The sequence below is a fragment of the Tiliqua scincoides genome, chromosome 11 (genome assembly GCF_035046505.1).
Source record: "Tiliqua scincoides isolate rTilSci1 chromosome 11, rTilSci1.hap2, whole genome shotgun sequence".
Classification (NCBI taxonomy): Eukaryota; Metazoa; Chordata; class Lepidosauria; order Squamata; family Scincidae; genus Tiliqua; species Tiliqua scincoides.
Window position 1 is genome coordinate 18,913,664 of NC_089831.1, and position 16,775 is coordinate 18,930,438.

The window sequence follows — 16,775 nt, forward strand, 5'->3', positions numbered from 1 at the left end:
AATCAGTGTTACACATTGCACAGACAATTGGCTCAGGATGCTTAGCCACAAAGGCATATATTAACAATATTTTATTAGCAGTTTTTATATACTGCTTTTCAAGAAAAAAGTATGTGTGATTTTATGGGAGCAACAAATGTCATGTGATAAATAATTTTAAGGGAAGACAAAAGAAATCTTACACCATCTTACAGTACATTCTGATGTATGTTTACTCAGAAGTTAGTTTCATTACCCTGCACATGCCCGATCTCGTCTGATCTTGGAAGCTAAGCAGGGTCAGGCCTGGTTAGTACTTGGATGGGAGACCGCTTGGGAATACCGGGTGCTGTAGGCTTATACCATAGTCTTTTCGAGATTAAAGGTTGCCAACCAGTGAAGCTTAATTGCTGGAAAGCGTGTATCGGATTGCACTGCTAGATGTTTGAAAGTTGTTAGTTGTGATAAATGCATGGACTGTGCACTCATTCGCCTTCTTCTACAACATACTGGTAATGATTACACTGAACTGCCTTTGAAGCCAGTTGTGTGCATGTTTAGACACACAGAGTACCATCTTTAACAACGTGTGTGTGTGTGTGTGTGTGTGTGTGTGTGTGATTGTGTAAGAAGCAGATAGAGAATCACTGCACAACAGACATTCCATCAGTTCAAATTAAGACAGTAAGTTTTAAAAGCTGCTGTATACTAGAGTGTGACGAGGTGACGTGGGATAAGGCAACTATAGGCAGAAGGCACCCTGTCTTAACACAAGGGTTGCATTATCGAGCCAGTGTTTCTAACACTTTTAGCACCGGGAGCCACTTTTTCGAATGAGACTCTGTCGGGACCCACTGGAAGTGATGTCATGACAGGAAGTGACATCATCAAGCAGGGAAATTTTTAACAATTCTAGGCTGTAAAAAGCATAAACATAGTAACCTGTTCAAACTACAGATCTGTCATATTTCCCCAAATGTAGTCACACACCATGATAGCATCAAGTCTAATATATTAAACATAAAATATTGAAACGAATGGGGACCCACCTGAAATTGGCTCGCGACCCACCTAGTGGGTCCCGACCCACAGTTTGAGAAACAGTTAACCAAGCCATTCCAGCTCTATGATTCAGCCCCAAGACTTAGAACTGCTCCAGCATCCAACAGAGAAAGCATTTCTGGAGATTTTTTGGCTGAACTGTATGCAGGAGACCTCAGTGATTATTGGCCAGCTTGACATCAATAGATGGTATTAAAAAAAAAATCTCAGGAAATAACTAGTAAGCAGTCAATCCTAATGGAATGTGTTTTCCTCTGAGCAAACGCCTAAGCAATGGTTGGGCAGGTCAGGTCAGGCTGTCAAATTGAAATTCTATCTTTTCTGAATAACGAATACAGGTATATGGAGAGCTGGATCTGCTCTAGAGCTCAGAAAATTTGTGGCTTATGCCATCTTGGATATTTTGAGAAGACTTTAATAATAATAATAATAATAATAATAATAATAATAATAAACTTTATTTGTATCCCGCCCTTCTCCCTGAAAGGGACCCAGGGCGGCTCACAACATATAAAAATATGATTTATATATATATATATATAAACATATAAAGCATGATTTAACAGAATAAAAACATATTAAAAACACATTAACAGGCCATAAAAACAGTAGTCAGAATAAAAAGAGCATAAAACAGCAAGTCATAGAGGAATCCAGCCTGTAAACAGAAACTAAAAAATGTATAAAAAAGTTAAGAAGGCCATGGAATCAGAAGGCTTGTTTAAAGAACAGGGTATTCAGGCCTCGCCGAAAAAACTCAAGAGAGGGAGCCATTCTCAAGTCAAGGGGAAGGGAGTTCCACAACGTTGGTGCCACTACTGAGAAGGCCCTATTTCTTGCCGCCGCCCCACGAACCTCCTTGGGCAGTGGCACTTGTAAAAAGGCCTTCTCTGACAAGTTTTAGAAACAAGTTTTAGAAACTGGGCAACTGAAACAGCTGTGTGCCACGCCTCTTGATACTGTCATGGGCCAAAGACATTTGTTGTTCAGTTAAATGCAAAGCTATATGTTTTCATTTAAATGTTTGAAATTCCAAGTTATCCAGGTCTCCAAGTAGTAGAAAAAAACCCGTATTTTTAAATTAAATACATTAATGTGTCAGTGGATTTAAACCCTTTGTGCCAGTGCCTACCTATGATTAAATGGTTTTGTTGTGCTATATTATTGACAGTCAGAGAAATTGTTGGCATGCACCCTGATATTGATGCACTTGGAAATAATGGGAGAGAAGCATGCAAGTGGAAGGCACGCATAATGATTGCACAGTCATTAGGTGTGACTGTGTGCCCCCCGCCAGCTGTATGCTTTTGCCCTTTTTTCCCATATTGCAGTTTGTCATCTCTTGAAGAGGCCATTAGAATCAGGGAAGCCCTGATATCTAAAATGAGTTCAAACATGGGATCAAATGTCCACCACGCTGGAAAAAACTAGGACTTCCAATGTGCTGATAAGGGAGATAAATAGTTGGAAGTGACAGTAGAAATGTATACACCAAAATATGACCAAAGGAAAGTCCCCCCAATCTTCACCCACTTTTCCTGGGCATGGAAATATGTCCAGGTTTTCTGCAGGAAAGCTTAATTGCATCAATTACGTACTGCTGCATATTTGTTTTATGATGTGTTAAATAAAGTGGAATATATTTGAATAAATTTGTAGGTGGTACAGGTGAGATGACCAGCTTGCTGCTGAGTGTTCAGCAGTCATGCTTCATGATCCTATATAGGATATTTGAAGTTATATACCGAAATCAGATGCTGCATGTAATGCAGTTTAACTTTACAGTACTTCTCATGGTCATTTTCTTGTGTGTTTCAGTATTGGATATACTGACTGTGATTTAATATCTGTGTCTTTTATTTGCAGGCATTGTGCTTGTTCCATGATAGCTAGGCATACACACACCTTTTCTTTTTGAGCCTTGGGAGTGATGGAATTTACCTGTTCTAGCTAGACTTCATCTATTGCCAGTGTAGAAGGTTGTACTTTAGGTGTGCCTAAGAATTCATAATAAGTCTCTCTATTGGAAGCTATCTGAGACTATCAGCAATGGGTTGTCAGATTTCTACTTAATATTTTTTTTCTTAGGGAAAAAATGGTGGGTGGGAGAGAGCTGAGGAAATAATCTTTTTACATTTCAATCTGCGTCATTTTCAAGCAGCCCGATAAGGCAGAAGCTGACATTTCTATAACCCACCTTATCTCTAATTGACTTAAAGGAGAGGCAGGCTGTAATCCTTGTGTGCACAGGAGCCTTGGATGGGGGAAGATGAGGGCAATTGATTTCTGACTTTTTAATTAACAGTCTGTCAGCTCTTAAAACAATGCAGAGTAGTGTGGATGAAGGTGTTCCGAACCAGGTTGGTGAATAACTACATTTAAAATTCGATTCTTTTTGCTGATTTTTCCTGCTGGGTGGACTTTGCTGATGCACTGTCTTCTGGTTGAAAGGGAGATACTCAGAATGTCTCCTCCTCTTGATGGGAGGTCAAGTGCTTCCTTAAGTTATTTTGGTAGATTCGTTCCAGTGTCTAAATGATGGGCTCCATTTCTAAGTGTCTTGAGATGAGGACTTGTGATAGATGGGTGCAGGTACGAAGAAGGGTCTCGAGCCAGGCCTTCCAGCTGTCAGAGCCTGGTGGCTTACCTCTTCTGCCTTCAAAGCTCTACCTCTCCTGTGATCCTAATTATTCTGTGAGGATGCACCCTAGGCTACAGTCATTGTCAATAGATCCCATTGACTAATCCCAGTTCATCTGGACCTATAAAGCTGTTACCTTTTATTTAACCAGTATGCCACTGGTTCTAGCCTTCCCTACTAGTCCATTCCCCTCCCCCCCCCCAAGGAAATTTATTCTTGTGAAGGGAGGAACCAGCAACGTCAAAGAATCACTGCAGACAACAGATGCCATTTAGGTCATATACTTAGGACCTTGTCATGCTCAGTGCCATAATTTCCTGCTGGGATCTTAAGTTGCTTATATCTCTTACAGTCCAATCCTAACTAACTTTACAGCACCAATGAAGCTACAGTGCAGCCCCAAAATATGGGAACAAATGTTCCCTTACCTTGAGGAGGGCTCTGTGCCTGCCTCTCTCACACTGCAGGATGCAGCACAAGCCCTGTTGCCATGGCTGTATCGGGGCTGGAAATTTAGTTAGGATTGGGCTGTTAGTCAAATTTATTAAGGGCGCAATCCTAACCCCTTATGTCAGTCCTTTCCAGCACTGACATAAGGGCAATGCAGCTCTGAGGTAAGGGAACAAACACTCCCTTACTTTGAGGAGGCCTCTGTGAGTGACACCCAACTGCAGGATGCAGCACTTGTCCCATTGACACTGCCATGTGGAAAGCACTGACATAAGGGGTTAGGATTGCGCCCTAAGTGAGACAGGATAGGAAACCTAACTCCTGGGCACATTGGCAGGAAATGACACTCCTAGCATCCTGGTCTTAAGAACAAAACCTGCAAAGCATCCCCTGTCATGTGCAGATTCTCCCCAGTGGACCTGAATATTAGGGATGTGTGTATAATAGACTTGGCTCATATTGGAACAGGAATTATTAATCAGGGGAATTTGGTTTCCAAACTCATTCAATTTCCATTCACCCCATCTCTGAAAGTAAACAAGAAAAAAAAATGCTATACCCTTGGGTAATCCCTTGGCATCTGTGTGGGTTCGGTCCCCCCCCCCCGTCCCCCGCAGATACCAAAATCCACACATACTGGAGTCCCATTTCAAAATGTTCTTTTTAGCCAGAATGTGACCCAAACAACACTGGAATAGTGGCAGCGCAGGCTGTATCCCTATTAATACAGCTCAGGCTTGGGATTCAGAATTTACTGCCTACATACTACAGATTTGCTGTTTAATAGTGGATGTTACTCTTTTTAAAAATTTGAGTGTTTTACAGAAATACAATGCAAACAAATTAGCAAGAGGCTGTTTTAAATAATATGTAAATTAGTAATGTTTTGTTTCAGTAATTGAAGAGCTAAATGTACAAGGAGAAAGAATTTGACATGGGGGAGGGGCGAAACAGACATACTGCAAAATCTCTTCTAAATACCTCCCAGTTGGTATGAGCGTCTTATCACAGATATGGTAGCTAAATCATGAATAAATTCATATTATATGCAACAAACTCCTGGAAGCCTCTGGCTAGCCACTGTTGGAAGCAGCGATGATCCAACAGAGCTCTTCTTATTTCCTATGAATAACAAATATCTAACACAAGCCTCTCTGGGGAATTGTCAAGTTTCTAATAGACGGTTAATAGCCAGAATCCATTAAGAGGACTCCATTCCTTGATGTCTCATTGAGTTTTTTGTCATTCCAGTGCTGATGTGAAATGAATTGGTTAGCTCACAGTGTGGTGCAACCCTTTGGCACAACCAAAGCTTTGTGCATTCGGAATAAACAGAGAGAAGAATTAAGCTTGTGGGATTCTCAGATAGCTCCAGTAAATTGCACTTGCCAAAACCTTCTGTTATGTGTTGTGAGCTAAAGATTGGAGGACTAACCTCTCCCCAGTGAACAATGCAACTTGATGAGTACAATTATTTGTGTACAAGTGGAAACCTGCATCAATTTACATCTCTGCAATACATTCTATGCTTCTCTTCCCGCTTCAGTCTCTTATACTCTCTCACATTAACATATAAATGTTACCAACACATGGCATTCTTGTGCACTCAAACACAACATTCTCTCTCTCTGAGAGAGAGAGAGAGAGAGAGAGAGAGAGAGAGAGAGAGAGAGACCCCAACACACTGTCTTGCTGTACCCTTTCCCAGTAAGAGCACCCAACTCCAACCGTCCTTATGTTCCAAATCCCAAAACTTTTAAAATGCTTCTGAGCAGTTGGCATATTTGTTGACTTCCCATAGCAGTTCAATAGCTCAGCTTTCATCACTGAGTGGGTAAATCAGGAATACTTTTTTGGCTTGAGTTGTAGTCTAAACTGGGAAAAAAATTCAGTGACTTGGCAAGTTTTTCAGGCATCTCTTATTATGACTGCAGTTTTTTTTTTGTTTTTTTTTTAAATGCAGCCTTTGGTTACTTCCAGTCTTTTTCTTTTGCTATATTTCTTTGAAATGGGGTGCAATAGTAAAACTACTATTTACCATAAACCTTCAATTTTTTTGTGCTTTAATTTGGTGCCTTATCTTCCTTTCTACAGCTATAGGAAGTGCCACAAAGGAATAAAACATTGTCCAGAGCTGATTTTAATTTAATGAAGGAGCCACTGGAGGAAATTGGAAAGGAAAGGTCACCTCCCAACACTAGATTTTAGATTAAGATGTGTGTGCTTTCCAGTGGGGAACATGATGCAGCTTTAAGAACTTTGCATTATAATATATATGAAGTCTTCCAGTGAGTTGTGTACTGCTTAGAGATTTGTTTCCGACGGAGAGCATAATGCGACTTTAAGATAATAATAATAATAATAATAATAATAATAATAATAATAATAATAATAATAATAATACAGGTATTTATATCCCGCCTTTCTTGGTCATCAGATTTCTCCTCAGACTTTATTCAAGGCGGTTTACAAAGGCAGGCTGTTCTAAATCCCCGTAGGGATTTTTACAATTGAAAGGCTCTATCTTTCAAGAACCACAACATTTTAGATGGATCTTTCTGATCTGGTATCACATTCTGGCCTCCAGTATCCTCCCACGCAAGCTGACAGGTACTCCTTCATCTCTCACATGGAGGGCAGCCAAGACGCTTCTTCGCTCACACCAAAGAGCAGGTGGAATAACTCGACTCGGCTTGTCAGCTGCTTCAAGGTCTCACCATTCACGGTGCCAGTGGCCTCGAACTGGCGACCTGCGGATGTTATCTTCAGGCAAACGGAGGCTCTACCCTCTAGACCAGACTTCCTGCCTGGTGTGTCTGGGCATCCAGTCATTGCTCTCAGAACATGAATATCCAAGGCCATCAAACATGAAGGTGGAAATATCTAGTAAAGGGAGAGGTTTTGTGCTTTTTTAGGTCATGTGCAAAGAACAAACGACCTAGAACAGTGTTCTTCAATACTACAAAGTTCAAGAAATGCTGAGCTGTGTTGCTGGAGTTGCATCTCCAAAGTGTGTGTCAGACTCTAGCTAAAGATCTCCTGCCGAACTTGTGGTTCCATTTGCTGCCCTGTTTAATGGACTGGCAAGTGTGCATTTATGTGTCAGCCACTCAGCAGAGAGGGTTGTTTATGTAGCACTTAGGAAAATCTTACAAGGTAATGGGTCGTGCAAAAGGCCTTGGGATAATTGGTAAAATGCCTGCAAATGGATTAGCTATACATCTGGATGGATGCTATGAGAAGGTTTTTTTTCCCCTTTAGAAAGAAGAGAACCAAATATATTTAGCTTAGTTTTCCAACTATTTCCTGTGACTCCATGGAGCCTTTTCCCAGCTTCAGCTGGTGTGCCAGTTATGGCCATTTTATAATTTGTCTCACCAAACTGTGGTTGTTCATGCTTTAGTCACATCATGTTTGGATTACTGCAATGTTCTATATGTGGGACTGCCCTTGAAGATCACCCAGAGGCTACAATTGAAACAAGATGCAGCTATTACAATGTTATTGAGAGAGCTTTTTAGCTTAGGAAAAGAAAAAAAGATGACTGAGAACACTTTATTGCAGTGTTTCCCAAACTGTGAGTGGGGACCCACCAGTGGGTCGGGAGCCAATTTTTAGTGGGTTGTGAAAAGTTTTTGAAACTTTTTAAAAAAATTATTTTTGCAAGCACACGAAGGAGTTCCAGTCTCCATGAACTCCTGGTTGGCGCATTAAACTGAATGAGGTTGCCACTCTTCTAGCGCAACCTTATGCATCTCTACTCAGAAGTAAGTTCCACTGAGTTCAATATAATTTACTCCCAAGTAAGTAGGATTGCAGCCATAGAGTGAAGAGGGTGGAGAGATTTTTGTGACTTTCAATTCATACCAGAAGTTTCGGCTGTGTGTTACTCGAGTCTTTTCTTTAGATCTCTGTTGAATGCACACCTCTGCTATCGTAGTACTTTACCAGACACCTGCAGACTGTAGATGGTCTATAATATTGTTTTCTAGTTGGCGGGACATGGCCCACAGCTGGGGTGTTCTGAGATCTAAAACGAGTCAAGCCATTTTCTTTCTGCCAGTTTTTTTGAGTGTAGGATAAAAAGCGAGCTAGAGAGAGAATGACAGGCTGAGAGAGCTTTTTAGCTTAGGAAAAGAAAAAAGATGACTGAGAATGAGCATAGTAGGGTTTCCCATTAGTAGCCAGTTTGAATCCATCCACCAAGGAAGTCAGAACAATAGCAAAATGGTTTAGGATCATGTGTGTGCCACCTTCCAGGTCTTGCACAAATTTCTGATAGCACCGTATACCTGTTCATCTTTGCTAACTTACGTTTTCTGCCCAGCATTTGGAAACAGAGTGTGGATTATACATCCATATGGTTTCCTTTACATTGTACGAACCAAATGCATACTCATTATGACAGGTGGTGTCTGCATGTGGAGAACTGTCAGGTGCTGAGGATTCAAACCAGGGAGTCTGACTGCTGGGCTCAGGCAGCTTTTGTTCCTAGTGCCACCAAAGCATCTCTCCAACAGAGGAAACTATTGGCCTGACTGTTGCTGGACTACTGCACTGTGCTGACAATGACTAGCGAGGCTACAGCTGCTCTTCTGCCCAACTGGGGCATGTCATTTTGGAAGTGCCTAGAGCAGTGGTTCCCTAATTTTTCGGCACCATGACCCACCTTGTCCCCTGTGGTGAGTCTCAACTAGGTGCTCCTTGCCTAGCAAGGCCTTATTCGGAGGTCCCTGCAGCCTTTTCTGGGTCACTCCAAGCCAGCAGCTCACTCTGTTGGCCTCCATGGGCCTCAGAATGGCCCTCAGACGTGTTGGGAAATGACTTGCAGTCAAACTTGAAGTTGCGTCCAAAACTGGACACTTCTGGGTCCTTCTGCTGGCTATTCTGAAGCCCATGGAGGTCAATAGAGTGGGTTGCTGAACCAGTGCAACCCAGGAAAGGCCTTCAGGACCTCCCAATACTGCCAGAATGGCTCTGATTTGGAGCCAACCAGAAGCAAGGGTGGGTGGGCAGGCCCAAGCTTGCTGCCCACCGCTCATGGGGTCATGACTCACACTTTGAGAAACCCTGGGATAGAGGTTTAGCTCACCCTACATAGCTGTTCTTTCAGGTTTGATTCCTCAGTCTGAGCAATCTGTCAACACGAGTAGCAGTGCAAGTTCCCAGTGTCTGCCATGCCTTTGTCCCAAATGCCAACTTTTCTGAATTCAACATGTTACCCCCAAGCCGGACTGCCTGTCTCTGGATACTGATCTATCTTTTGGAACTTGGCCTTCCCTCTGCCCCCACCCCCAGATCTTTGCTTTCTGTTCTGGATCTTGACATTAGCTTGGCTTGGACTATCTATATGTCTTTGGTTCTTCCGACTGGCCACTTACAGGCCTGATAAAAGCCCTTTATGTTACAAAGACCTAGGGTGGGGGTGGGGGTATAATGCATCTCTGGTTGCTTTGCAGATAGGTACACACTGCGCCCCCTGAAGAACCTTGGTAGCTAAGAGTTTGACCTCACTGAAAAAGTCCAGGTTCCCCTAAAACAGAATGGATATGGTCCTTGGTATTAATTGACAAATTAATAAAACAAGCCTGTGCTTTGGTACCCTGGACTCTTTCATGGAAGATTAGTTTCCATTTACTTCACATGGATGAAGAACCCTTGGTGAAATGTTTTCCTGAGTGAGACCTACTTCATTATGGCCAGATATACATAGTGCACCATGCTTTGCTGGTGCTCTGTGATTAATCTCCCAAACAAAGTCTCATTATAGTGATTGACTCTGTTTCCTCCTTGCCATGCTTTTGTTATAGTGTATTTGTTTTGTTTCTTTTCTTGCAAAAAAAATAGAAAGATTTTTTTTCTCCTGACAGGATCTCCATATTAAAAAGCTTTACTTTATCCCAGGGGTGTCCAAAGTTTCTGGCAGGAGGGCCACATCATCTCTCTGACACTGTGTCGGGGGCCAGGGAAAAAAAGAATTAATTTACATTTAAAATTTGAATAAATTTACATAAGTTTACATAAATGAATATATTAAAGATGAACTTATATGAATGAATGAAGGTCTTGCAATAGCTCAAGATCTATAAAAGGCCTTGTACAAAGCAAGGCTGGCCTTTCCTTTGCTGCCGCTACTGCATCACAGACATGAAACAACAAGCAGTGGAGGAAGCCTTCATCCCACAGCTCACGTGAGAGGTCAGTCGCACTCACGCTGAGAGTAGTTGTGTCGGGCCAGTGTGTGCTCCAACAAATCTCTGGAGAGCCAGAGTCTCATTGGAGACTGTGGGCTCCCTGAGGACCACATTGAGGACTGCAAGTGGTCCCATGGCCGGGGTTTGGGCACCCTGCTTTATTCCAAAGATATGAATGACTTTGGACTATTCATTTAAATGGAGGTCAATGGTGACCTCAGTCATTGAGAAGTCATTGAGTCATTGAGACCTCAGTCTGCACAAGCTGCTGCTCTTCTTCATCTGCAGAGCCTCATTCTGCTTTTTGGACACACTAATGTGGTCACGCTAATCAAAATGGTTTCATTTCAAAGCCCTATCTATGTTTGGGAGCTCCTATTCACTTTAACCGTAGGCACCTTTGGACTCTTCCCCACCCATTTCAGGAGCCATTTGGAGGCACTTACGTACTTCCTTCCCCTCAATAATTTTCATCTTGACTTTTTTTAGCATATATGTGTCTGTGTGTATAAAACTTCAGACTACCATTTTTTTCCCCATTTTCTGCTTCTATTTTCTGCTGCAGCAAATATTTGTATCCTTGTATAAAGCTCATGTTTGTGAACTTCTGTATGTGGATATTTAATTTTCACAAAATTTTCACTAGTCATTATTACAGATTTTAGTTCATATCCTAGCAAAAGTGCACATCTTTCCCTGTTCAGAGCAATGACGGACATAGAATTACTCATCATTTTCCCCCCATTAAAGTGCCACCTTGCTATTTTATATGTTGCTTCATTAATGCCACCCAAAACGACATGATGTGGTGTACCTTTGGCATTCTAAGTGATTGGCACAATTGAAATAAAGTCACCACCACCCTCCCTCTTTGGATCTATAATAATTGCTTGAAAGGTTGTGGCCTTTTTATTCACAACTTGAACTGGTTGTTGTGAATGTGTGTGTCACTTCAGGAAGTGAAAAGCACAAGTTATTGGTTCGCATCCTTTTTCTAACTGTTCAACAAAGCAGAGATGAAATTGATTCTGCAACATGGACATTTTAGGTGAATCCAAACTGGGCTGAACAAATAGCCTGGCAGAGGCTGCAAAAGTGACACGGGAAGAAAAAAACGATGTTCTGGCATCTAAAAAGTGACACAGCAATCCCACAGTGAAAAAGGCTCTGGCTGAAAGGAGGACTGGGGGGTCAGAGAAGGGTAGAGGCAAAGCTGAGAACTGACAGTGAGTTGCTGCCCATGGACTGCAAATGAGCTTTGGGGAAGGTGTGCTGGGCTGGAACCAATCAGCCAATGAATAGCAAGGTGAAGGGGGGAAAACTGCTTTTCTAACTCTTCATCCACTTTTACTGCCTGCTCCTTCCCTGGCACTTTTGCTGCATCTCTGAATAATTTAACCAGTCACTACTCCTTTGAGAGGCACTGACAGGAGGTGGGCAGAGTTGTATTTGAATAGGGGAGTATGTAAGAGGGGGAAGGGGGAATGGACACATAATTTCTTTCTTTCTTTCTTTCTTTCTTTCTTTCTTTCTTTCTTTCTTTCTTTCTTTCTTTCTTTCTTTCTTTCTTTCTTTCTTTCTTTCTTTCTTATGCTTACAAATGTAAGCAGAAACCTTTATCAGAAACAGACATGGCACAAAGGACAGGGGCAACCATTCCAGTAGGGTGAAAAACAATATTCATGACCCTACCTAATAGTTCACCTTTTGATATTCTGTCATGATATATTTATTTTTTTTATCTACAAATTTATACCCTGCTTTATCTCCTAAATGGGCATTCAAAGTGGCTTACAAAAATCACAAGGAGTTTGAGGACTGCAGTAAGTCCTTGCAGGGGAGGGGGGGAGGCAGCGGGGGTGGGGAAAGGCAGTGATGTGATGCCCAGGATCACGTCGCTAAGGGGGCTGCACAGACTGGCATGTACTCAAAAGAGTCCCCTGCAGCAACCTCTGTGGGGTGTGGGGAGCCCTGCCCAAGCGTCTGCAGGGCTCACCGAAGCTTAGAAAGCGAAAGCGCAGCGATCGCACCCCGCCTCCGCAAAACCGGAAGTGGAGCGCGAAAGAAGGGAAAGTGGCCGGGGCCCTGTGGCTGGGGTGTTGCTATGCCCCATTTTGAAAAGCCCTGACATAGGGGCATCATATTGTGTGACCTTACTGCCAATGCATACGGGTCACCTTAGCCAATAAAATTTATAAATCACAGTGTTGGCAAGTGAGGCCAAAGGTGCAATGAAGATGAAGAAGCAGGAAAATTGCAGTGTGAAAAATGGCAATGAAACAGCACCAACATATTGGCTGAAAATCACCCAAAACAGGAGAGCTGCTTTTCAACAGAAAAGAACATGCACAAACAACGTGAGCGGTTTTAGCTCCACTCAACTCTCATTCTGAGTTATGAGTTATTTTGTTCCATTCAAACACTTCAGTGGAACTCTCAGATGGCATACAAGCAGAGTTATAAAAAACACACACACAAGGCTGATCAGTGCCAACTCGCTACCTTTTCATTTTAAAGCACTTGCCCTTGATAAACAGAGCAACAAGCCAGCTGCTCCAGGAAAATCCCCCCCCCCCAAAATACAGAATGCCTGCCTTCAATGGGAGAACAAACAAGTCAGTTTAAAAAAAAAAATTGGGAAGTGCTTGCCATTAAATGATGCACAACTAGACCCATTAGTTTGGTGGCAACCGACTGCACTTGCAGAATTGCTTCCGCCTTTGTGCTGTGTGTGAGTTTCTGAGGAATTAGATGCACGCATTTCACAGTGAGCTGCGTTTCTTTTATAGCTTGTTGTTGCGGGTGGGGAGAGAGAATATGCTCACCGGTGACACTAACTGCAGGGTACATCTGGCAGCGGAGACCAAATAGCGTGTCAATAACATATACGGTTCCGTCATAACGGTTCTTAAGTGCATGCTTTCACACAAGCGCTCATTTTTGCATACCAAAAAAAATTTCTTCTTATAATTTCTAATAGCAATAGGATGGTTTAGGCATTTTAGAGCCAGGTGTCTCTAAACAGCTCTTCAAATGGTACATGGTAGGTATTTTTCCCCCTCTTTGGCATATTTATTGCTGTTCAGTATATTTGCACAGGTGCCTACTTCCACAAGGTTAGAAAGCACACATTTCACTCACTCACTTCCTCTACACCAGAGTTTCTCAAACTGTGGGTCGGGACCTAGGTGGGTTGCAAGCCAATTTCAGGTGGGTCCCCATTCATTTTAACATTTTATTTTTAATAGATTCAATTTGATGCTGCCATGGTATGTGACTGTATTTGGGGACATGTTACATGTTACAGACCTGTACTTTGAACAGGCTACTATGTACAGTATATGCTTTTACCAATGATAGTAAATGGGACTTACTCCTGGGTAAGCGTGAATAGGATTGCAGCCTAGGAGTGTTAAAATTTTTCCTGCTTGATGATGTCACTTCCGGTCATGACCTCACTTCCGGTGGGTCCTGACAGATTCTCATTCTAAAAAGTGGGTCCTGGTGCTAAATCTGTGAGAACCACTGCTCTACACTATCTTCTGTTGCTCCGGTTTTTGTATTATAATGATGAACTCAATTTTTGTGGATCATGATTCCTCCTGTGTGCATTTAAACTAGCACAGTGGTTCTAAACTTTTAGCACTGGGACCCACTTTTTAGAATGAGAATCTGTCAAGTCCAACTGGAAATGATGTCAGGACCAGAAGTGACATCATCAAGCAAGAAAATTTTTAACAATTCTAGGCTACAATCCAGGAGTAAGTCCCATATACTATCATTGTTAAAAGCGTATACACAATAAATAGCCTGTTAAAAGTATAGATCTGTAACATTCCTATACATCAGTGGTTCTCACACATTTTGCAACAGGACCCACTTTTTAGAATGAGAATCTGTCCGGACCCACCAGAAGTGATGTCATGACCGGAAGTGACATCATCAAGCAGGAATTTTTTTTATTTTTTTTTGCTGCAATCTTAGGCTGCAATCCTACCCACACCCTGGAGTAAGTCCAATTGACTATCATTGTTAAAAGAACATACATAGTAGATTGTTAAAAGTACAAGTCTGTAACATTTCTCTAAATGCAGTCACAAACCATGGTAGCATCAAGTCTACTATATTAAAAAAATAAAATATTGAAGTGAACGGGGACCCACCTGAAATTGGCTCACAACCCATCTAGTGGGTCCTGACCCACAGTTTGAGAAACACTGTACTAGCATTATTTCAGATTTGACATGGTTGGCAACCTTCAGTCTTGAAAGACTATGGTATAAGACTGCAGCACCTGGTATTCCCAGGCAGTCTCCCATCTGAGTACTAACCAGGCTTGACCCTGCTTAGTTTCCAAGATCAGACAAGATTGGGCATGTGCAGGGTAACAGTTGCTGCAATAGCTAAAGATTTCCTCATCAGTACATGCACTCAAAGGAGATGGTAGACTCCTGAAGTGATAGTGGGACTATACCATTTCAGGCGGCAAGAAGGGGGTGCCAGTTTTTAATACTCTGATAAACAAAACAAATCACCACCCCCCCTTAATAAAGTCTTCCACATTCGGTTGAAAAGTTCAATTCTTGTCCTGAACATGGGGTATAAATCTTTATATATAAGCAAAATTGATAAGAGGTAGAAGTGCCTGCAGATGTTACCTAGTCCCAAACCATGCAAATAGCTTTTGGCTATTTGATTTCATATCGGGCATAAAGCAGCAACATATTTCATCTGAGGAAATTGCAAGGAAACTTACCAATGCAAATTCCCTTGCGAGTTACAATTACTTTAGATTGCTGCATCTAGCAACAATCAATCCGTGGATAGTTTAAGAACTCAAATTTACTTGGTTGCCACGTGCTCTGATTTTCCAATGTGGGTGCTTTCCTAGTTGTGTTGTAAAGTCTTGTGTGTGGGTTTTGACTTAAAAAAATGTTGCATAAAATAATTTCAGCTGCATGTACACTCTGTGACTTAATTGCTGGAGGAAATGAGCTTATCAAACAATTTTTTAAAGTCTGGAAATGATGAAAGCATGTCTAGTTCCATATATTCTCGGTTGCATGGCCTCTGAATTAACTTTGCATGGGTTTTTCTTCATTCAGGAAGGCCAACTTTGAGCTCCTGCTACTAGTCTCTTTTCCAGACACTGCAATGCCCCGTGGAAGCCCATGGCATCCCAGTCTACTGCTGTTAGGAAATTGGTTCCTTTTCAACGTCAGCCAAATATTCCTTCTTTTTTTTTTCTGACACACGTAATGCTGGATATTGTTAGAGAGCTGGAGCATCTAGATAGATCACAGATCTGATTTGCCTTGTCAGTGTTGATCTCCCTTGAATACCATCCTGCCAAAGTCTTACTTAAACTAAGCTTTCCGTAATAACACGTTCAGCACCGGTGAGGTCCTTTGAGCTAAATCCCTGGACGCTTCCTGAAAAGACTCACAAATTGGAAAGAGTTTAAAATCTACGGGCTAATTATTGACTTGGCTTGTGCCGGGGGGGGGGGGGAGAAACAACCCTGACACCGCTTTCCTTTTTAGCACAGGATTCTGGGGCATCCAGCTTGGAAGAGCATCTTGATTCACCCCCACCCTGCCTCTGTTTCTCTCTCCTCAATCAATCGTATCTGTATTCTGCATTGATTTTTCTAGAGATGAATTTACATTGGCTTTTTAGCAGCTTTGGTAAAGAGAAACGGTAGCACCTCAATTGGGTTGCTGGCAGGGGAGCAGGCGCTGGGAGAGTGGCTGCCTGATAGCCCGTAAACAGCAGGCTATTCTGTCAGAGGAAGAAAGACACCTGTCGCTTTGATGGACCTGCAATAACATGAAGGCCATAAGGAATTCATGAAAATGCAGTAGAGGAAGTAACTTGCTCATTGCCATACAAGTCTGCTGTGTACTTTGTTGGCAAGAGACAGAGCAGTCACTATTTTTTTCCTCCCTGGCTTTCAAGATTTCCATATTTATCACTTTCTTTGTGCCGCTGGGGGATGGGGAAGTGCTTTGCAGTTAGAAACTCTAAGCTGGGTAGGTGCTAGTTCTTAAGAGAGACACCATAAGCTATTTGCACATCTTTAGAAGGCTGCCATCATTTGTTGCCAGGCAATTGAAGAGGAATCTGTGTGCTTGTTGTTGTTTTGTTTTTTTTTTAAATCTTCCATATCACTGTTTCTCAAACAGTGGGTCAGGACCCACTAGGTGGGTTGCGAGCCAATTTCAGATGGGTCCCCGTTCATTTCAATATTTTATTTGTAATATATTAGACTTGATGCTACCATGGTTTGTGACTGCATTTTGGGAAATGGTACACGTCTGTACTTTGAACAGGCTACTACGTATATGCTTTTAACAATGATAGTAAATGGGACTTACTCCTGTGTAAGTGTGGGTAAGTTTAAATGCTTTGGTCATTTCATGAGATTGACCGCCGACAAGAGTTCAGAA

The 16,775-nt window shown here is 42.1% G+C and overlaps 2 pseudogenes; one reads left to right on the forward strand and one right to left on the reverse strand.

Annotated features, from left to right (window-relative positions):
• The first annotated feature begins 218 nt into the window (after positions 1–218).
• Positions 219–337, forward strand: LOC136662593 (5S ribosomal RNA; annotated as a pseudogene).
• A 14,271-nt stretch (positions 338–14,608) lies between these two features.
• LOC136662985 (5S ribosomal RNA) lies at positions 14,609–14,728 on the reverse strand (annotated as a pseudogene).
• Between the last annotated feature and the right edge of the window lie 2,047 nt (positions 14,729–16,775).